Source organism: Caretta caretta, chromosome 28, assembly GCF_965140235.1.
Source record: "Caretta caretta isolate rCarCar2 chromosome 28, rCarCar1.hap1, whole genome shotgun sequence".
Taxonomy (NCBI): domain Eukaryota; kingdom Metazoa; phylum Chordata; order Testudines; family Cheloniidae; genus Caretta; species Caretta caretta.
Genome location: NC_134233.1, coordinates 14136107 through 14159032, shown reverse-complemented (window position 1 = coordinate 14159032; position 22926 = coordinate 14136107). Strand labels below are relative to the sequence as shown.

At 47.5% G+C, this 22926-nt stretch overlaps 1 protein-coding gene and 1 non-coding gene across 2 annotated transcripts in view; one reads left to right on the top strand and one right to left on the bottom strand.

Annotated features, from left to right (window-relative positions):
- The window catches only part of LOC125629219 (uncharacterized), a 45925-nt gene that overhangs the window by 17455 nt on the left and 5544 nt on the right, over positions 1 to 22926 (top strand). The gene's annotated exons all lie outside the window — the stretch shown is intronic.
- Positions 8998 to 9069, bottom strand: TRNAC-ACA (transfer RNA cysteine (anticodon ACA)). The gene has a single exon. It is a non-coding gene; the product is annotated as a tRNA-Cys (tRNA).

Genomic DNA, 22926 nt, shown 5'->3' with positions numbered 1-22926 from the left:
CTCACCTTCTTGTCAACTGTTTAAATGGGCGAACTTGATTATCACTACAGAAGTTTTTTTCTCCTGCTGATAATAGCTCATCTTAATTAATTAGCCTCTTACAGTTTGTATGGCAACTTCCACCGTGTGTGTGTAAAATCTCTTCTTCTGATATGTTCCATTCTATACATCCAATGAAGGGGGCTGTAGCTCACGAAAGCTTATGCTCTAATAAATTGGTTAGTCTCTAAGGTGCCACAAGTCCTCCAGTTCTTTTTGTGAGAACTAGTGTATAAGGAAAAGGAGGACTTGTGCCACCTTAGAGACTAACCAATTTATTTGAGCATGAGCTTTCGTGAGCTACAGCTCACTTCATCGGATGCATACTGTGGAAAGTTTAGAAGATCTTTTTATATACACACAAAGCATGAAAAAATACCTCCCCCACCCCTCTCTCCTGCTGGTAATAGCTTATCTAAAGTGATCATCAAGTTGGGCCATTTCCAGCACAAATCCAGGTTTTCTCACCCTCCACCCCACCACACACAAACTCACTCTCCTGCTGGTAATAGCCCATCCAAAGTGACAACTCTATTCACAACGTGCATGATAATCAAGGTGGGCCATTTCCTGCACAAATCCAGGTTCTCTCACCCCCTCACCCTCCTCCAAAAACCACACACACAAACTCACTCTCCTGCTGGTAATAGCTCATCCAGAGTGACCACTCTCCCTACAATGTGCATGGTAATCAATGTGGGCTGTGTCCAGCACAAATCCCGGCTTTCTCACCCCCCCCCCCCCGGATTTGTGGATTTGTGCTGGACATGGCCCACCTTGATTACCATGCAGATTGTAGGGAAAGTGGTCACTTTGGATGAGCTATTACCAGCAGGAGAGTGAGTTTGTGTGTGTGGTTTTTGGAGGGGGGCGAGGGGGTGAGAGAACCTGGATTTGTGCAGGAAATGGCCCACCTTGATGATCACTTTAGATAAGCTATTACCAGCAGGACATTGGGGTGGGAGGAGGTATTGTTTCATGATTTCTGTGTGTATATAATATCTGCTGCAGTTTCCACGGTATGCAGCCGATGAAGTGAGCTGTAGCTCACGAAAGCTCATGCTCAAATAAATTGGTTAGTCTCTAAGGTGCCACAAGTCCTCCTTTTCTTTCTGCGAATACAGACTAACACGGCTGTTACTCTGAAACTAGTGTATAAGAGAATATTGGGCCAGTGTAGATTTTAATTGTTTCTATTTTAAATAGAACATATTTTGCTTAGTTTCAAAGTCAATTTCTATTAAAAGGAAAACTACTGGAGGAGACAAGTTGTATAACCTTTTTCCCCACTTAGACTGTAAGGGTCACTGACTTCCCTACTTCTGTAATTTGCAAAGGAAAAGCATGACATCTGTCACAGGATGTGTCCAGCAGGTAGGAAAGTTGCAATCGTCAACCATCAATATAAAGGAAAAAGCTGAAGTCCATTGCCTTTCATATGAAAAAAGCCATCTAAAGGCTGGTCTACACTGGGAAGCGATGTGGACATAGCCACATCTCTCAGGGGTGTGAAAAATCCACTCCCCTGAGAGAAGTAGTTAATGTGATCTGAGCCCCAGTGTAGACAGGGTTAGGTTGTCAGAAGAATGCTTCCCGTGTTTGAAGGGTAGATATACGCTGAGAGAGACGGATCTCCTATGACAGAGGTGGGCAAACTGCAGCTTGCGAGGCTGTCCTGCCTGGCCCTTGAGTTCCTGGCTGTGGAGGCTAGACCCCTACCCCTCCCCTGCTGTCCCTCCTCCCTGGCAGCTGCACCAGCAGCATGGCTATGAACTCCTGCTGCTCTGAGCGGCATGGAAAGGGGGCAGTGGGGGATAAGGGGCAGGAGCCTTTGGGGGCCGTCAGGGGACAAGGAGTAGGGGGGTTTGGATAAGGCATGGGAGTCTCAGGGGGTGGGGCTGTGGATAGGCAAGCAGGGGCTTGGAGAGGATGGGATCCTGGGAGGGTAGTTTGGGGTAGGGGGGGCGGGGGGCGGTTAGGGGACAAGGAGCAGGGGGAGTTGGGATGGGTCAGAAGTTCTGAGTGGGGCAGTCAGGGGGCAGGAAGTGGGAGGGGGTGGGGGCACAGCCTTCCGTACAGTTTCACAACTCTGATGTGGCCCTCAATGTGGCTCTCAGGGAATCCAGTCATGACCTCAATTTCGATTTCGACTTTTCTCCCTGTATGTGAGAAACCTCCTAATATAGAGGGCTGAGCCAGCTATCAGATCACCTGGTTCCTCAACTGTAGCTACAGCTCTTTGTACCCATCAATCCAAAGACTGAGAGAAGTGGAGAGTTTCAGCCGTTATCATTTTAGTGTCGTCTTCTTCCTTTCTCTATTTTTTGTGCTGGCCGTTCTATTATATCAGAGTGGGACTGTGTAGCTCAGTGCATGTGTGACAAAAGCTCATTGGTGCCAATTAGCAAAGGGGTCACTGTTATTCACAAGCAACTCCGGTCTCAGACCTGACAAACTTGCCACACCTAATACACTGCTTTTATGATATTTATTCAGGAAGCATAGCAGTAAGACCTCTGCTGAAAGCTTGTAAATTATTGTTACTCCTAGTCACTACGAGAGCTTTGTACGAGTCATACTGAAGGAGTAATAGAAGTACATGGAAAATTATGCCCATATGGTATTGTCATGAAAGGGAGTCACTCCAATAATTTGTCTTGGAGTGGATGGCCCATTCCAGTGGGAGGGAATTGTCACCCCTCCCTTGCTAGCCAATTATACGATATATTACTCAATTGTCAAGCTTTGAACAAACCTAGAAAAGCCAACAGAAAACTATCAAAGACAAACTCTAGACATCAAAACTCTGTGGAAGTGAAAAGGACACTATGACAATGAGGAGATGGTCCTTTCTGTGAATAAAGAAAAAAGACGGATTCAGTTTATAACAGGGTGGAGAAAAACACTCTGGTCCATTCACCAAGGTGATCCCTGATGACCAGTGGTGCTTCATCAAAGGCAATCGCTGCAATAGACTGAAGTGTGAGGTGAGAATCTACTTAGATAGGGAAAGGTGACTATTAGAGGCTGTAGGTTGCATTTTGTAATTTTGTTCTGTTGGTAATGCATGGTTTCCATCACACGTTTGTTTCTATTTAAATCTCTATCCCTTGTTAAATAAATTTCTGTTTGTTCAATAACTGTACTCAAGTGCTGTGTGTGATGCAGTAGAAGTGGTCTGCAGTAAAACTGGTAACCTGGGATATACCGTTCCTTCAGGAAGCTAGGATCTGGGATTTCTCTGAGTATCTGGTGATCGGGGCTGGACCTCAGAGGAGGACACATGGAAGAAACTCAGGGGTTTGGGTGCCTCTATTGTCAACTGGCAGGGCTGCTGTAGCTCAGAGGAGGGTGCTTGAGTGCCTGACCAGCTGGATGAATTTGGTCGCAAACATCCAGCTGCCAAATGCAAAAGTCCCTCTTTCTAGTTGAAGATGGCAACAAGGAGACTCACAGCCCTCAGCACCCTGAGAAGGGTCACAGTGTACATCTATGTTGATCCACCTGTCATGTCCACCCTGGGAAGGCACCCTATAGCATAGTTCCCTGAATCAAAATAGCCCTAAAACTCTGCCCTGTGAAATCATGGAACATGTACTCTTTCCTCTGTGAAAACATAAAAGCATCCAAGCACTGGAGGGGAGGGATTGGGTCCAGCGGGACCTAGACAAATTGGAGGATTGGGCCAAAAGAAATCTGAGGTTCAACAATGACAAGTTCAGAGTTCTGCACTTAAGATGGAAGAATCCCATGTACTGCTCCAGACTAGGGACCGAATGGCTCGGCAGCAGTTCTGCAGAAAAGGACCTAGGGGTTACAGTGGACGAGAAGTTGGATATGAGTCAACAGTGTGCCCTTGTTGCCAAGAAGGCTAATGGCATTTTGGGCTGTATAAGTAGGGGCATTGCCAGCAGATCGAGGGACGTGATTGTTCCCCTCTGTTTGGCACTGGTGAGGCTACACCTGGAGTACTGTGTCCAGTTTTGCCCCTCTCACCCCCCCCCCCCCCCGCCCAAAGGATGTGGACAAATTGGAGCGAGTCCAGCAGAGGACAATGGAAATGATTAGGGGCCTGGAGCACATGACTTACAAGGAGAGGCCGAGGGAACTGGGGTTATTTAGTCTGTGGAAGAGAAGAGTGAGGGGGGATTTGATAGCAGCCTTCAACTACCTGAAAGGGGGCTCTAAAGAGGATGGAGCTCGGCTGTTCTCAGTGGTGGCAGATGACAGAACGAGGAGCAATGGTTTCAAGTTGAAGTGTGGGAAACACTATTTCGCTTGGCAGGTGGTGAAGCACTGGAATGGGTTCCCTAGGGAGGTGGTGGAATCTCCATTCTTAAAGTTTTTAAGGCCCAGCTTGACAAAGCCCTGGCTGGGATGATTTAGTTGGGGTTGGTCCTGCTTTGAGCAGGGGGTTGGGCTAGATACCTCCTGAAGTCTTTTCCAACCTTGATCTTCTATGATTATAGGCCACTGTCGGCTCTGGAAACAGGAGGACTCTTAGTGTAACACCTAAAAACCAGGGCCTGTGTGCGGTTGCAGCTCTGTGGTAGAGTGCATGTTTTTCATATATAAGGCCCTGGATTGAATCCCCATCATCTCCAGGTTCTCCTGCTGCTTTGCTTGTGCCCAGCAAGCATGTTCTGTCATCTACCACCACTGAGAACAGCCGAGCTCCATCCTCAGCAGGGAGTGAATTCAGCATTTTCCCCCTATCCCAGACATTCCACGAAATAACAATAGCAGCATAAAGAAAGTGGGGAGGGAACATCTCCCAGCCAGGGCTAGATGTGCCCAGGGCCCCCTGCTTCTCCATTGTTTCCGTTGCAGAAGGGAGGGTTCCATAGAATTCAACACCCTGCTTTGCACAAGAGACAGACAAAGATCTTGCTGTTCCTGTGTCTGTGCAAAGAAAATTGTCCTTGTGTGTGAAAGAGAGGCAGGAAATGGCCCCACGGTGGGACAATATCCTCAGGATTAAGAGCAAAGGACTCAGGCTGAGAAGTGATTTAATTCCACTCATGAAGAAATTGTCTTCCAGGGAGAGATAGCAAACTTGTGACATTAATCCAGACCCTGGGGGTTTGGGCTGCTTTAACTCTTGGAAAAAACATGAACTTGATTCCAAGAAGGGGGGGAGAAGAAGCCTGAAGTTGCCTTTGGTCCAAGCCTGGTGTCTCCTGGACAGTGGGAAACATCCCTCACTGCTGCCAGGGGTAGGTGGCTACTGGCGACATCCCAGGGCTGGGATGAAAGGGGAATGTTGCATGGACTTTATCATACATGCTCCATCCTCCTTCTCAGAACCCACAGGAGAGAATGTAGAGAAGAGCGAGTCATTTCTCAGCTGCATTCTCAGGAGAAGCCAGTAGCTGTCCCTGAACAGACACCCAGGAGAGTAACCATGGCAGGTCTGGAGAGACATCTGGGTGCTAGTGAGTCCAACTAGGAGAGGGAGCACTGGGGGATCTGAAGTTTTAGCAGTGGTGGGGAGGGCTGGACCAGTGGGGCTGTCTCAGGAGTCATAGTTGGCTTTTTCCAGTGGAGAGGCTGTAGGTCACATATTGGGGGTAGGTTGGGGCATTAGGGACTCCAGGATGTGAGGCTGGTTAAAATGGAACTGCACACCCCCACACCTTTGCTACAGCTAAAGGCCCTACTTTGACCTGTCCCCATTTCATGAAAATCTCCATCTCTACCCCGGCTCTCAGAAACCCCCTCTCTCCCATGGATATTTTCATGGTTTCTTCTGTTTTTCCATGGTTTCGTACAAATATTTCTGCCATCAAAATGATCAAGTACATTTAAAATGAGAAAAACAATCAAACAACTTATCTTTATCTCCTTCACCAGATATAGTGTTGTGTCTGAATTTTTCTATTGAAAAGTCCAGGCAGGCAGAGTCACCCCTACGTTTACTGCACCCCAGGCCCAGGGCTTGCACCCAGCAGGGGCTGCGGGGCAGAACTGAGCTTCACTGGCAGCAGCGAGGGAGGACGGATGGGACTGAGCTGCCTGGGGAATATTTTAATCTTTATTTTTCAGAGGATTAAATCAATGCAGCTTCCACTTCTCCATCTCTCCCAAGGAAATAACATTTCTGTGCAAGGTACCCAAACCTTTTCACAATAAGAAGTGAAATGAAATGGCCACACGATGGTATCAGAACTTAAGAAATGAGAAGCCACGTTCTTGTTCAATGAAGCTGAAAAGGGAGATGTTTTCTCTTTGACTCCTTGGCCCCCCACTCTAATCCCCTAGACACCCCTTTCCTCCCACAGCCAGGAATAGAATCCAGGAGTCATGACTATTAGCCCCTCTACTCTAGCCCCCTAGACCCTTCTCCCTGGGACAAAGGAGAAGCTCTGCGACCCCTGTACTGTCCCTTTGCCTCCCTGCTTGTGCGGTACTTGAAACCCAATGGGGTTTCCTTGGGCAGTTTTGAATCTTGCTCTCAGGAAGGGGGTGATTTTAGGTGCAGGTTCCAAACAGCGCAATGAACCAGCCAGAAGGGGCAGGAGGTATCGGTGTAGGAGCTATTGAAATAATCTTAGCAACGTACGTCAGGGGAACCGTTATTAATGAAGTGTCAGTAAAAGGTCAGAATGGGATCGTCTCAGTGTCACAGTAGAGGGCTCTGTGATGGTTTTCAATTTGTCATCCCACCCTAGCCACCACCTAGCACATGTTTGAACCTCTTCTTCTCTTACCGTTGCTCGTTATCAGAGAAGGGGAGAGAGAGTGAGCCATAGAGACAGAGACCTAGTGACTGAAGGAAACATTTCTTTGCTCTTTGCTTGGCTCTGTCAGTTATTTGGGTACAAACTCACCCACCACCCATTGTCTCTGCTGGGCAGGAAGAGCTCAGCTGTCAATGGGACTCGGGGAGCTTGGGACATTACTGTGAGTTGCTTGAATGTTTAGGTGAAAATCTCCTAAACATGGAAACAAACTCAAGGCTGCTGTAACTCATCTTGCATCTGAGGCTGTTGAAGCTACAAGGCAGAGTACTAAGTACAACATTTAAACTTATGTTTGACCTCAGAGAATTAAACAGATGTGTCTGTGAAAAGAGGGGAGTCGAGTTCACTCCCTTGTCCCCATCAATGTGCAAACCAGGAACCTGTTGCTTTGCATTCCTGACATTGTATCGCCATCATGTGGCCATTTTGTCTCAGTCCCTCTAATTAAAAAATGGTTTTTTCCCCGTTGAAACTATTTTCCTCGTAGAGATAGAGGAGCAGATTGATCTACAAAGGGAAGGTGATTCCAAGGCAGTTCTGGAGGAGACGGGAACGTTTTGAGCATCATTAAATTATTTTGTTGTGTCTCACAGGGAGAGAGAAAATAAACCTATTAATTTGAGCTACCGACACACTTCACAGCATGAAATACACAATTTTATGCTCAGTGAGTTGTGTTCATTTAAATAATATGAAAAATATGTTCTGGGCAGTGCGTGAAAACCTCATGGCATTAAACAACCCACTTGATATAGTTAATGTACTACATGATATTTAAAGAAGTTAAGAACGATGTGCTTATAAATAAATTTGTTGTGCCTTTTACAAACGCACAAGACAGAAGAAACTGAATTATTTGAGCTACTAAAATTTCTGCTTTCTCACAGCATTTTAGTTCTCAAGGTTGTTTTAATTTGCTTATTTTTTTGGAACTAGAAATGGGGAAAGAGTACACTGAAGTCAGTAGAATTACCGCAGCGAGGGATTAGTGTCATTATTTGTCTCTAACAACAGTCTTTGTTAACACAGAGTTAACTTTGACTGTGAATATCTCTTACCCTTCCAGAAATTGAGTTCAGTAAAACTCAAACTCTGGAAAAACATGGAATACAGAGTGATGGTACGTGCCCAGATAACCTTAACTCTGCCGTCTAAAAGAGAATCCCTGGTAGCATATGAGAAGAAAGAAAGGTTTGGGGAGAAATTACAGCTATTTCTTAAGAGTTTTTTATTTCTGTAATTAATTGATCCTGGCCCCATCAATTCGTCCTGGCCTGGTGTCTGGCCATGAAATTAACTATTTACTATTTTTATCCCAGCATATTTAAAGATGAAACTGCTTTACAAAAGTTCCTTTATTTTAGGTGATACAAACAGGCCACTTCCCCAGCTATTTCAAGGAGATGGAATTTTCCCGACCCACAGAGAACTTAAAATAACACGATCAAGATCAGACATTCCTTAGGAGAAAATGAAGGGAGAAAAAAACAAAACCCACTAAACTCTTGCTGTTTCTACCCAAGTGATCAGTGAGAGCAGAAAGTGAGACCAAAGAAGTAAGACTGTGCAATTAACGATCTGGTACTACACTAACTCTGCAGTTACTTAGATGCAGCCACAACCAGCTCTATGGTTGGTAAACCTACAGAGACTCTGCTGGTGATCATGAACTAGAAACACACTACCTTTCAACAGCTGCCATTGGAAGGCATCTGACAGTCACAAGGAACAACAATCTGTGTTAAAGGAAGGTAGCCATTTATTCGAGCCCCAATTTATATTGTGTGCACAAAGAGAGGATCGAATGTGTAACAGGTAGTTTGGTAAATCTTGGTTATTTTATTTTTGTAGCAGACTCCTGTCCACCTCCAGTAGTTTTCAGTCCCATACTATGACAACTTACTTACCGAATGTAACACAAACTAGTCCATTCCTCCCAAGTGGATGTGGTTCTTGTTCTTCTGCACATTGTAGCCCATAGAGACTAAGGAGTTGCGATTGTGCATTCATATTGTACCTTTGTTTAACTGATAACAAAAACAAGACACTTAGAGGATTAAAACTGATTTCAGCTGAGGGACCTGTTTGCTCGGTTTTTATGCATTTGCACAGGAAAACGTTGAGTGTTTCCATTCATTTCAAGCATCCCCATTCAGTGGAACTAACATAATGGAAATGGATGTGCAAAATTTTTTGTTAAAGGATCAGGTTTCTAACAGGGCACTTGGATTTGAACCAAGGACCACTTGAGCTGTAGTCAAACACTCGACCACTGAGCTATACCCCCATGACATTTACATAGGCAAGTCAGTGATCTTAAGGATTTTGAAGGACAGGCCCTGCCTCAGAGAGCTCCTTTTCCATTCCCAGACCATGGGTCGTTTTAAAAATGGGGTCTGATTAAACTTTATCTATACATGTAGGCCCCACAGCTTGCCCATCCAGAGACACAGCTTCTCCCATTGACACAGCTACCATCTCTCGGGGAGGTGGATTAACTACATGGACGGGACAGCTCTTGCCCATCCCCTTAGAGCATCTTCATTATTTATGAATAATAGGAAATAACCTACTGAATGGACAGTAACCAATGAAAAATCGGGGGAGATAGGAGAGAACGTTCTTTTTCTTGGATGGGTCCTGATGGGGCCCCCCCAAAAAAATGAAGCTGCACTCGGGGCCCCACTAATTCTAAATCCTCCACTGTAGCAGGAACTCAGAAAGTCACACCTCAGTTAATGGCAGGATGTGGGTTTGAAAAAGTGATTCTTTTTTCCTCCCCTTCACAAGAAAGAAAGTAAGGGCTGGCCACTCTGGTGCAGAATACCACTTGTTCCTCTGGCTGAGGAAGTGGAAACCAGGCACAGACAACTGGTGTCTCCTGAAGGAAGGGGAAGGGCACAATTTCAAGGTTCAGCCTCACCCCATTACGATTAACAGTCCCTTCCAGGTGTGAACAAGACAGGGAAAGGAAGCAGCAAACGCAGCCCCTCTCCACTTACCCCTCCAGCAGCTGCTGTGCAGGGAGGGAGCCTGGCAGGACCACATGATGCAGCAGGGATGCTAACCCAGGTGGGGCACGTGACCCCACATACCGCCCTCTGCAAGTGTTGCCTCTGAAGTTCGGGAAACTCGTGAGTTCAAGGCACAGCTCCACACCCGGAAGAAAGCCCAGCACTACACGCCCAGGGTGAAGGGGTGTGCTAAAGCCTGGAACCAGGCGAGAAACCTTCAGCTCCTCAATTTAATGCAATCCTAACTGAGCTACTTTGGTAACAAGCAGGCCAACCAGGAAGGCTTAATACATTTGCCACAGCACATGCTAGGAAGATTAAAATCCGGATGTCACAACGCAGGAGGCAAGCAGTGGACTTGGGCCCGGAGGGGCAGGCTGGGGCTTCCAGGATCCCATTCACACAAAGCCAGCCCCCTGCCATGTCACAAGCTGTCACTGGTGCCCCCAGGTTGGCCAGAAAGGACCATCAGTTCTCATTGGAACAAGTCCACCCACGGCTCGCAGCCAGCTCCCAGGAATTCACCCTTACGTCCACAGTTATAGGGATGTTTTTCTTGTCTCCACATTTGTCTAGTGCCTCCTTTCAACACTTGTCACCAAAGAGACCTGTTTCTTTTGCAAGCAATGTGTGGCTAGGCAAAGGCAGTCTTCTCCATTTCCTCAAAAGATCGCCCACGTTGTGTGGGGGAGGAGACACATTCAGCTAGGCAAGACTGGTGCTGGATCTTGAATTTCCACTTTACTCAGCAGGTGTCTCTTAGGGGGCTTTCCCTTCACCCCCTGCCCTGGTTCTTGTCACACAGGCAGAAATCAGGAGACCAGACGTCCGAAGTGCAGGCCGTGCAATGTTTATTGGGGTTAGTGTCAAACAAGACTATCCATAGCGCTACATACCAGCAGAGTCTGTTTCCCAGTGTTCTGTTCCCAGCTCTGACACCTTTATCCGTGCCCCTCTTGTCCCTTCCTCTTTCTTAGCAGGCCCCGATATGCCTGCAGTGCACACCCCTGGCCCTACCACCCCTTACAATTTATGGTCATGTTCTCGGCGAGTTGTGAGTCTGGGAGCTTAGTGTCACCTCTTTTGTACCCCATGGGAGAGGTGAGAAGTGAGGTTGTGTACTGGTCAAGGCCAGGCTGTTCTTTGGCTTTTAGTGTGTCTTCTGCCTCCCCTTCCTTGCCCCTCCCAACTGGTTGCTTGACCTTGGCTTGAGAGAGGAGCCAGGCAGCCTTCCAGTGTATATTACACTCCCACCATACCTAGTAACACTTTGGGTCTATCCCTTAACTTTTCCATTATACTAACAAACCGATCCGGCTGGGCAGAAGCAACCTACAGTGTCTTTGTTCTTTCTTCACACATATTAGCAAGGATATAAGAGTATCAAAAATCAAACCCAAAATTCTATCTCAGGCTAACAAACAGGCCTATATACTCACAGGGCCTTGGCCAGATTAGCCACATTGCTGCTTTCTGGGACTTTTCGTCTAACTGCTCTGTTTTTCATCAATGAGAATTAAAGGGAAGGTGAAAGAAGAGGAACTCCATTTCCTGCAAGACCTACAGAGATTGCACTAGCAGGGTCTCTGTGCGCAGACACACCCAGCGAATCACAAGCACGTGTGTTGCAGCAATTGCAGTCCAAGCAACCACCTTGCCAATGCCCGTCACAGCAGCCCCAGGCTCGTGGTTTGACTTTTTTCCAGTGCTCCTCTGCAAAGGAGCCTTTCCCTTAACAATGTATTAATTAGATTACCGATGGAGGTCTCTTGCATTTTCTAGAAAGACATCGGAAAATGTGACCAGAGGTGGTCACAGAATGATAGAATCTTAGCCTTAGAAGGGACCAGAAAAGTCATCTAGTCTAACCTCCTCTTCTCGGCCTGATGTTGTTTAACATTTTCATTAATTACCTGAATGTAGGAACAGAGCATACTGATCAAACTTGCAGGTGACTTTGCGTACTATTTCTCTGAGTTGGTTGAAATCTGCCTGTCGGAAGTCCAGTGTTCTTGTTTTGATGTTCTCATGTCCTTCTTTCCACAGGATCTTGAATTCTATCAGATCATGATCACTTCCTTCCCAACCACCTTCACATTCCCAACTCATTTACTCCGTTAGTCAAACCAGATCCAAAATGGATAACCCCCTGCTTGTTTCCTCAACTTCGTGAATCAGAAAGTTGTCCTCTAAACATGCTGAGAATTTTCAGGCCATATTACATTTTGTTCTAATAGTCTTCAATAGTCCCAACAGATATGTGTCCCAGTGTATTCCGATATTCTTTTCCCACATTCTCACAAAAACTTTGCAGTCTTTTCACTGTTTGTGTGGCTATATGAAAATATACAAAATGTTAATGAGAATGCTCTCAATGTCTACCAGGATAGTATCCCCTGTAATTCAGTATACTTGTGCACAATGCGTGCAGGGCATCCGAGGCCTATCACTTCCCTTTTTAAGCCCATCTTTACTTTGGTGTGCAAATGTTCTCTTCCGTGACTATATCGACCACTAAAGTTTGTCTTTGTATTATCTGCTTCCATACTTATTCAGAACATTTATTATCTCAGCTGCAATAAGTTCTGATGTTTCTTGTGGAAGTTTGACAAAATCCACAGGTTTAGTTTGAAGACACAAGCTTTGTAAGCCTTCAAATTGCCATCCAAGAGAGGAAGCAATTTCACATGTCTGTGATTCAATGCACTGAGAGTGCCACGTAGTCAACATTTTTCAGGTTGTCAATTAGTTCATCCTTTGCCAATGGAACAAAAACATTTGCAACTTCACACTTGGTCTGTGCACATCAGCATGAGCGCTAAGGGCACTCACTATTCATTTCGGCTTTGGAGTCCCTCTGTCTATAGCTTGGCCACTAATACTACAGCACTAAAAAGAAAGACAGGTAGTTTCCTAATCAGCAGGATTTCAAACCATGTGGGGACACCCCGATGAATTTCTGACCTATCACATTAAGCACTTGCCCCCAATTACCCAATATCCAGCTTTTTCATGACCCTTCAGTTGAGTTCTCCATGGGAGAGAGCTTCTAGGAATTGGTAGGTTGTGTCTGTTTTCTCCCAGCCTTTGGATCCTTGTGATACATGATCCTGAGGGGAACCATCTCCTGGAGCTTCCCCACATCCCGTGGAAATCATGACAGTGAGAAACATGTAAGTTATCTGTATGGTGAAAATTTCTGTAAAACAAGACAACATTTATCCTTTATTTGTGGTAGAGGGAAGCCTGATAGTTCCTATAAGGCCACATATAGCTATTTCTAAGGATGACTGCTTATACGGGGGAAATTGACAGTTGATATTGATATCAGCAGTTTCTGGGTATCATTTATGTAAAGATGTGCTCTTTAATAGTCTGTCAAATGTATCGTATTTAGTGTTGGAGAAAACCACAGTTCTCACTCTCAGGGAGAGGGTGCACTAGGACACCAGGTTTCCCCCACCTAGGCAGGTCTCTCTCAAGATAACCAATTAGAGCAAGTATTTCTACCTTTATTACAGACAATAATAAGCAACAGCTGCATATTGTTTATACATATTCCTTCATGATCTCTTATTTTTCTTACCATTTCTCTTATAGTCGGCATTCTATTCTTATCTAATACAAGGTCACAATAGCTTCTTTCACAGTTGTTTTCCACTTGCTTCGCACTATCCCCGCTTCTACAAATCTCGCGTTATTAAAGCTAGAGTTAGCCTGACTCCTGCTCATTTCAGAGGCCTGCATCCAAATTCCCTTTCTCTACTTCCACACTAGCAACATAGTATCTGCACACATTCATAAATGTGTCTGTAGAGTGGATATCAATTACTCTCTGAACTCACAGGGATGGCTTTTATTATGTCCTCCTTCTGCCAGATATTCATTTACAATCGTAATCAACCTTTATAATCTCTGCATCTCAGTTATTTCTATCAAGGCTGGGTTTTTAAATAGAAAATGAAAGTGGCCATTCGCTCTGGTGTTTTCAGAGAAATTTAACCCTTTCGTCAGTTGGAGTCGGCAGCAACAAGGGCTGGGTTCAATGCCTAGAGCAGGAGAGTAGCAGAGACAGAGGAGGAGAGGGAGTCCCGAGAGGGGAAGTAGATGGATTGAAGCAGTGAGAGCTGGCCGGCATGCAATAAGCAGAGAGTTACAGGTGTCCACAGACAGCAATAGCTACAGGCCCCAGGAAATGGTCAGCACTCAGGGCTTTGAATCCTGCAAGATGAGTTCAAATCTCAGTGGGACCACCTGGTGCTGTGTTGGTTTGCTGTAAAGCCCAGGAGATCAATGTGCTTGACTTCCTTGTCCCTAGGTGTGCCACAATGAGGGTTTTTTTCCCCCTCCTATTGGGTGACTGATGCCCACTGGAGCTAGGTCTTTGGTCTGGCTGGTTCAATGGGATGGCTGCAATAGGTTGGAGCCCTAGAACTTGATACCCTGGCTAGCGATTCCTGAGGGCTGACTTGATGGTTGTGTTTCTCGTTGCTTCACAAGTTTGGTCCTTGTACCTGCACGTGCCATGCTCTTCCTCTTGTCCACATGGCACTTAAAGGAAGGAGTATCAGGGCCAGGCTTAATAGTCAGCGATAGGGAGGAAGAGTCCTAGGCTGGAGCCCAGCGCACCTCTGCACTCTCCTCTGGGCACCTAGAGCAGCTGGTGCTGACAACTCCAAGGGAAGGCTTAAAAGTCACAGAGCAACCAAGGGTGGGGCAAGAGGAGGGGAGGACCATGCCTACGCGTGACCTAAGGACCTCCACAAAGATGCCCAGCCAGTCTTCTTCTTGCCACCTGCAAGCCAAACCTCCACTGAAGGCCACCCACAGACCAGCATGTGTTCTGGGGCCAGCATCACAAGGTGGTAGGAAAGCAGAGCCACCCCACCCAGCCCCCGGTGAGGCCTCTTACCATTCCCACTCAAGGGGCTCCTTTTGGTGTTGAGGAAGGAGATTTTCCCCCAAGAAGCTTTTACCCAGCCGCTGAGAAGCCCAGAAGCACCCAGGGACTGCTCTTGTGGTGGACGGAGTAAATGCTTTCAGACAGCTTAGCTAGCTCAGTTGAAACACCTCTGGCTCTGAAAATTGAGGTTTTGATTCCCTCTTGGGGTTCCTCTTCAAGAATACAACACAAAATCTGCTTAAGCCCCCTTCCCCCAGTAATCATAGAATCATAGAATATCAGGGTTGGAAGGGACCTCAGGAGGTCATCTAGTCCAACCCCCTGCTCAAAAGCAGGACCCATACCCAATTAAATCATCCCAGCCAGGGCTTTGTCAAGCCTGACCTTAAAAACTTCTAAGGAAGGAGATTCTACCACCTCCCTAGGCAACGCATTCCAGTGTTTCACCACCCTCCTAGTGAAAAAGTTTTTCCTAATATCCAACCTAAACCTCCCCCACTGCAATTTGAGACCATTACTCCTTGTCCTGTCCTCTTCCACCACTGAGAATAGTCTAGAACCATCCTCTCTGGAACTACCTCTCAGGTAGTTGAAAGCAGCTATCAAATCCCCCCTCATTCTTCTCTTCTGCAGACTAAACAATCCCAGTTCCCTCAGCCTCTCCTCATAACTCATGTGTTCCAGACCCCTAATCATTTTTGTTGCCCTTCGCTGGACTCTCTCCAATTTATCCACATCCTTCTTGTAGTGTGGGGCCCAAAACTGGACACAGTACTCCAGATGAGGCCTCACCAATGTCGAATAGAGGGGGACGATCACGTCCCTCGATCTGCTCGCTATGCCCCTACTTATACATCCCAAAATGCCATTGGCCTTCTTGGCAACAAGGGCACACTGCTGGCTTCATATCCAGCTTCTCGTCCACTGTCACCCCTAGGTCCTTTTCCGCAGAACTGCTGCCTAGCCATTCGGTCCCTAGTCTGTAGCGGTGCATTGGGTTCTTCCGTCCTAAGTGCAGGACCCTGCACTTATCCTTATTGAACCTCATCAGATTTCTTTTGGCCCAATCCTCCAATTTGTCTAGGTCCCTCTGTATCCTATCTGGGGAAATAACCATGGCTGGGTGCCTCTAAGAAGAAATACTTTCCCAACTCACAGGCACTGAGTCTAGAAAAGAAAGCTTTAATAAAAAGGAGGAAAATAACCTTGTATTAATTTGGGAATACCCCACAGTCAGAATTCATAATGTAGCACTATGAACAAAACACCCACCCCACAGTACACTGGGGAACATCCTTTTGCCTTGGGTTCTTATATCCAGAAACCAAAAGCTCTTTGGATGTCCCCTCCCTTCTCTGCAACTCACTCACAATTGTTCTCCTTGGTCAGTGAAAACCCAGAGTAGCATCTGTGGAATTCACCTCTCACCCTCGGGGGAAGGGGGGAGCCCCTTTCTCGCTCCTCTGTCTGGACACATTGCCAGTCACTTGCCATTCCACCCGATCACCACTCTGCTGGCTACCCTCTCTTGTCTAAGATGTCTTGAGGTCCCACCAGGAATGGAGGAAGCTCTCTAAAGTGGCAGGCCCTGGTGCCCGAACAGTGGCCCCATCCCACCTCTTGCACTTGAGGTCACACTCCTAATTGCCCCTTCTCCCCAAAGCCCCACTCCTGCACCGCCTCTTCCCTCCAAAACCCCACCTCCTGCTTGCTGCCCCCTCCCCAGCATCACTCACCCTTACGGTCATAAGAAGTGGGAAGGCTATGCCCTCCCACTTGTAAAAGTCATGGGGCCTTGTTGTCCTGTCCCCCACCTCCCCGTTCTGGCATGTCTTGGTACCTCCACTTAACACATCTTTCAGTGATTTCAGCTGTCAGTGAGGGAGCCTCACGGCTAGTGCAGACTAGGCAGTTTCTTATATTAGAGACGCTGTCCCAAAGCAGGACTAATGCTTAGACCTGGTTATCAGTGATTTCAGATCTGTTGGTTTGCAGCAAGTCTCGAAATTGAGTCTTAATCAGCTCTGTGGTTACACTGTGAAGAACAAAAGGGTCAAATGGTGCCTGGAACCCTTAAGAAGAACCCACCCCGTCAAGTACCAACACTTGTCACGACCCTCTCTCAACTCTACTTAGAATTTTTTGGAGTCAATCCTTGCCTTTATCAACCTAGGGGCCTGGGAGAAAAGCCCTGACAAAGGGCTCCAGATGACAGTGTTGAAAGGAGACAGGCTGAATTTGTGAGTTCAAGCCTTCCCTGGTTTTCATTAACCAAATGGCTTTAACCCACATATTTGGCCCTATGGAACCTAGAATTCCCACACTGAGGAGGGGAGGAATCAAAAAGGCCCCCTTCACTTATTACCTCCTCCACAGGGTGCAGGTCGGAAAGCAGAAATCTACAATCCTTTCTCCCTCACCAGCCCCTGTATCAGGATCTCTCCAGCAGAGCCTAGAGTCCTGCCCATCCTTTGAGCCCCCTTGCAATCTTTGCTCCCCAAACCCTCCTTTCTAAGTGTTCTAAGGAGCAAGGGAGCCATCAGTCTCTGTGGCAGAATTATCTACTGCAGTCCTCTGAGTGGTTGGTGAGCTGAGCTACACCCCTTCTGGAGCTCTTCAGGGATGAGATTTTGGTGAATTGTAACAAAAAGAAAATCTCTCCTGTTCGGGCCTGTTTGTCACCTTTTGCCCTTGTACCTCCCTCAGCCTCTCTTCTTCCTCATAGGGGAGATGCAGAGACAAGCCCCAGTCTTTCTGTCATACAGTCTGTAGCCGCCTCTGAAATATTGCCACTGGAGGAGTATGGCTCCCAATTCTTCCCTAGAGGGATTGCAAGAGCAGTTACCCAGTTGGGCCTGGGTGTGTCAGAAGTCCAGGCTGTAGGGTGCAGGTGATCTCAGGCCTATAAGTCCCCTGCCTGAGGGGAGGCCAATGCATGTGGTGGGCCATAAGCACCACAGGGTTTAACCCTGTCCGCTTCCTCCCCCATGTCAATTATTTAGATGATATGGAAGTACACCCATGGCTGGGGATGTGAATTTGTGGGCCTGCAATTCAGCAAGGGGATTTACAGTTGAGCCTTGGCTGGAGGTAATTTTCATTCCACACAGCAGATACATGGGGGATACATGGGGACCAGGTCCTGATTCCTCTATTGTGAGCCGGTTCCCCATGAGTACACACTAGACATCACTGCAATATACACAGGGGATAACCACCTGTGAATATTCTCCAGGCCCAAGCCCATTTGTAAAGCTAAACACGATATTGGACAATAAAGAACTGCGGCGTCAGGTCCCTGAGAAAATCAAGGCTAGCAGGGAAAGAGAGAGAGCAGAGAAGAGAAGGAGAGATGGGATAGAAAAAGTCTCTAGAGAGGGAGCACCTGGAGAGAACCAAGGAGAGCAGTGGACAAGTCTTCCATCTGAGTGCTAATGGCCACAGGTGTTCTCCGGAAAAGGCAAGGCCAGATGGTCCTATGGCACTCAGGACTCAGTATCCTGCAATCCCAATTCACATCTTGGTGGGTCCTCCTGACACTGCATTGGTTTGCTGCAAAGCCCTGGAGGCCCTTCCCCACAGCTCCTCAGTAGCAAAAGAATCTATCTTTTCCCTCCTGCTGGGTTACTCATGCCCTCTTGAGGGAGGTCTTTGGTCCGGCTGGCTTGACAGGACGGACCCATGCAATAGCTTGGGGCCCCACAACTTGAGAGTCTGGCTAGAGATGCCTGAAGTTCTATGGGTTGACCTCATGTCCGTGTTTCTCTCTGGGTCACCTGATGCCAACAGGCTTTTGCCTTTGCACTTCTCTCCATGCTTTTCCTCTTGCCCACCTCGTTCTTAAAAGGAGTGCCAGGACCAGGCTTCATAGTCAAGGAACGAGAAGCAGGAACAAGTGTCCCAGGCTGGAGCCCAGCACACCTTTGGGCACCTTGAACAGGGGTGGCTCTAAGGGAAGCCTTAAAGCCAGAGATCTCCAGAGGGTGGGGAAAGAGGAGCGGGGACCATGCCTGATTGTGATCTGCAGACAGCCACAAAGACACCCGGCCAGTCTGCTCCCCGCCTTCTGGCAAAGCAAACACCCACTGCAGGCCAACTGCAGACCAGCATGTGGGGCAGCTGTTGACATTCAGCGGCCAGCATCAGAATGCTGTAGGAAACCAGGGCCAGGCCCCCAGGTGGGGCCTCTCACTCCGGGTGCTCCTTTTGGCAGTGGGGGAGGAAATTTTTCCCCAAGTAGCTTTTCACCAACTGGCGAGAAGCAGAGAAACACCCAGGCTCCAAAGGTGCTATGTGACCAGACCCATAAAGCATAGGGACAGGCACAGATTTGAAAGAGGGGGACTGCTCTGCATGCTAGCCCGGTTGTCCGCCCACTTTCTTTGGCAAACTGGGAAGCCAGAGGCTAGATTGGGACTATCTAGGGCTCACATGCTCATCTTTGCTCACCCCAGCCCCGCTGGAGCCAGAGCCTTTGCCCCAGCGGCCAAATGGAGGATTTGGCCCTAAAGAAAGCAGGGCTTTCAGCCGAAGTGAAGGCGAAAGAAGCACAACTGTAATGGGACTCGAACCCTCAATGACAAAGACAACTTATTTTTAGGCCACATGGTACTAGACAGCTGGCTTTTGAAGCATGTTATTGGAACCATAAATGGATTCCACTGAGAGGACCCCTAATTTCTCATTGGGATGCCTGACCTTGTTCTTTTCTCTCCCTCAGTCCACGTCAGCAGGAGAGCTGGGAGAGAGTTAGAGGCAGCCTTTTAGCAGGGGAACATGGTGCAGGATCATAGAATCATAGAATCATAGAATATAAGGGTTGGAAGGGACCCCAGAAGGTCATCTAGTCCAACCCCCTGCTCAAAGCAGGACCAATTCCCAGTTAAATCATCCCAGCCAGGGCTTTGTCAAGCCTGACCTTAAAAACCTCTAAGGAAGGAGATTCTACCACCTCCCTAGGTAACGCATTCCAGTGTTTCACCACCCTCATAGTGAAAAAGTTTTTCCTAATATCCAATCTAAACCTCCCCCACTGTAACTTGAGACCATTACTCCTCGTTCTGTCATCTGATACCATTGAGAACAGTCTAGAGCCATCCTCTTTGGAACCCCCTTTCAGGTAGTTGAAAACAGCTATCAAATCCTCCCTCATTCTTCTCTTCTGCAGGCTAAACAATCCCAGCTCCCTCAGCCTCTCCTCATAACTCATATGTTCCAGACCCCTAATCATTTTTGTTGCCCTTCGCTGGACTCTCTCCAATTTATCCACATCCTTCTTGAAGTGTGGGGCCCAAAACTGGACACAGTACTCCAGATGAGGCCTCACCAATGTCGAATAGAGGGGAACGATCACGTCCCTCGATCTGCTCGCTATGCCCCTACTTATACATCCCAAAATGCCATTGGCCTTCTTGGCAACAAGGGCACACTGCTGACTCATATCCAGCTTCTCGTCCACTGTCACCCCTAGGTCCTTTTCCGCAGAACTGCTGCCTAGCCATTCGGTCCCTAGTCTGTAGCTGTGCATTGGGTTCTTCCGTCCTAAGTGCAGGACCCTGCACTTATCCTTCTTGAACCTCATCAGATTTCTTTTGGCCCAATCTTCCAATTTGTCTAGGTCCTTCTGTATCCTATCCCTCCCCTCCAGCATATCTACCACTCCTCCCAGTTTAGTATCATCCGCAAATTTGCTGAGAGTGCAATCCACACCATCCTCCAGATCATTTATGAAGATATTGAACAAAACCGGCCCCAGGACCGACCCTTGGGGCACACCACTTGATACCGGCTGCCAACTAGACATGGATAGGAACCTCAGGTGTGGGTTTTACACAGGAAAAGGCAGGTAACTGTTGGAGTGCATCTAGGGGGCCTGCTATGAGATGGCTGTCTGTTGCCCTCTTAATTGTGCATCGCCCCTGCCCCTTACCTTCTGCTGTGCCCTCTATGCTGCAAACCAGCAAGGGGAGTTGAATCATTGCCTCTTTTTCATGTACACGGGAGAAACGTTGTTACTTAAGTCTTCCTTGTTTCCAAGCCCCATGTGAATTCATGACATGCCTGGACTCTGTGAATGCAGCATTCATGTGTATGGGACTGCCTCAGGAGATGACCCTTGCTATGTGTGAAAGGAGCTTTTTCTATGCTGCTAGGGAAGGGAATGTGAGAGTCCATTCACAGCCTGGCTTCCTACGAGCTCTGAGGAAGCTACGGGATCTGCAACAGAATTCTCTGCATCCTCAGGTTATCCTGGTCATCCAGGGTGGCAGGATTTGGCCCATGGTCAGTCAAGGTGCGACAGCTGCTGCAGTCTTACATGGTGAGTCCTGCAGCCTCTCTCGAAACTGCTCTGCCGTATTCTGCAGGGCAGCCTCACTGGTTGAGAATCTGGCAGAAGAGAGACCCTGGAGTAGAGAAGGAAAATGTCCTCAGCAGTCACAGCCGGCAGGAGCAGGGAAGGCTGGGTTTGTTTTTAAACTTCTCTCCCTGCTCAAGCCTTTAATCATTCCTGTGTCTCTTCTCTGAACACTCCGCAATTTATCAGGAAAAACAAGCAGGCAAGCAAAGAAAACAAACCAGGCTGTTCTGACTGATGTAACAATCTATTGCCTTCCAAGGTTTTATATAAATCAGATCATTCGAGGGCTTTTGGTTAACTGACCACCTAATCACTTAATATTCACCAGTTCAAAAAGTTAGCAGGTCAAATTAGTCTTTCCTTCAAAATCAAAAAGAAAAAATAAATCAGTGAAAGAAAATAACCTGAAGCACCTTTTCACAGCAGACTGGGGGAATACACAAGGGAAAATGCTTCTCTCTCCTGACCCTGAGTAACATTTCTGTCTGTCCTTGAGATCCTGTCACAGGGACAAGGGTTGAGGATGCAAATGACGTGTTACTACTACATTGGTTTGTACATTCCTTTACTCCTTCGTTAGTGATAAGAGTGCATGAGCTCGAACTAATCCAGCTCTGACTTTCACATCCTAGGCTAGTTCCAGGCTGGTAATTACAAAAAAAAAAAAAATTATTTCTAACCTGAGCAAGTTCAATCTGGAGTCATTGAGAGATGATAAGTACAGAGCCCCAGGATCCCTTTCTTTCACCAAATTCTTTTTAGGGTACATCACATTAACTGTGTGGGTCTCCTGCTATGAAGTGTCTGTCCAGTGGCAGCTCCCCTTGTATTCTCCCGTTTATGAACTCATCTTCAGTATATAGGCCACTAAACCTAGTGAGGGGGAGGGTCCCAGTACTTTGGCTGCAGCCCAAGCGAGAACTTCTACACTGCAATTAAACAGCCCCCGGAGCCAGAGCCTGGCAAGCACAAGTCAGCTGGCCTGGGCTGTGAGTTTTTAATTGTACTGTAGATATACCATTGGTGTCAAAATCCCAGCTCTCTCACTAGGGAATCAAGCCCTAGTCCCCCATGTGACAATACTCACCACTATACTCATGAGGCAAGAACTGACAGCTGCCCCTGCACAGGGACATAGGGGAACATCCTGGGCAGCTCCTTGGACAGCTGTGGCTGTCAGGAGACCCAGCTAGGCAGGAGCTGCTCTGGGTTCTGTGCAGGGGGAGATAAACTGGTCTGCTGACTCCATCAATAGACTGCCTGCCCTGTCAATCAGGCTGACCTGGAGCTTTGGCCTCTCCCCATTTACCGTGGGGACTGTCATTCTCAGGGTCCTGATTTCCCATTGACCCTTCCCCTTTCTTTTGGTACTGGAAACTAGCCAACCAAAAAAACCCACTAAGTTTTAGTAAGGGGCCAACCCTCCCCTGACCCAAGCCAGCCCTTTGAGGGTCACAGATGTCCACAGAAGACAGCACAAGCTGGTCCCGTGGTGTAACAGTCAGCACTCCAGACTCTGAATCCTGCAATCTGAGGTCAAATCTCAGTGGGACGCCATGTTGGCTTACAGAAAAGCTCAAAGCACTCACCTTTCCTGTCTTCAGTTGTGCAAGAGCAAATCCTTTCCCTCCTGCTGGGTGACTCATGCTAATGGAGCCAGGTCTTTTGTCTGGATGGCCGCAATGGGTTGGGGCTCTAGAACTTGCCACCCTGGCTACCATCCTGCTTTTTGGGATTATCGCTGGTTCACTTGGTGCCCACAAGTTTGGCCCTTGTGCTTGTTGCCACACTTTTCCTCTTGCCCACATGACACTTAAAGAAAGGATTGCCAGGGCCAGGCTTAATAGTCAGAGCTAGGCAGAAGGAAGG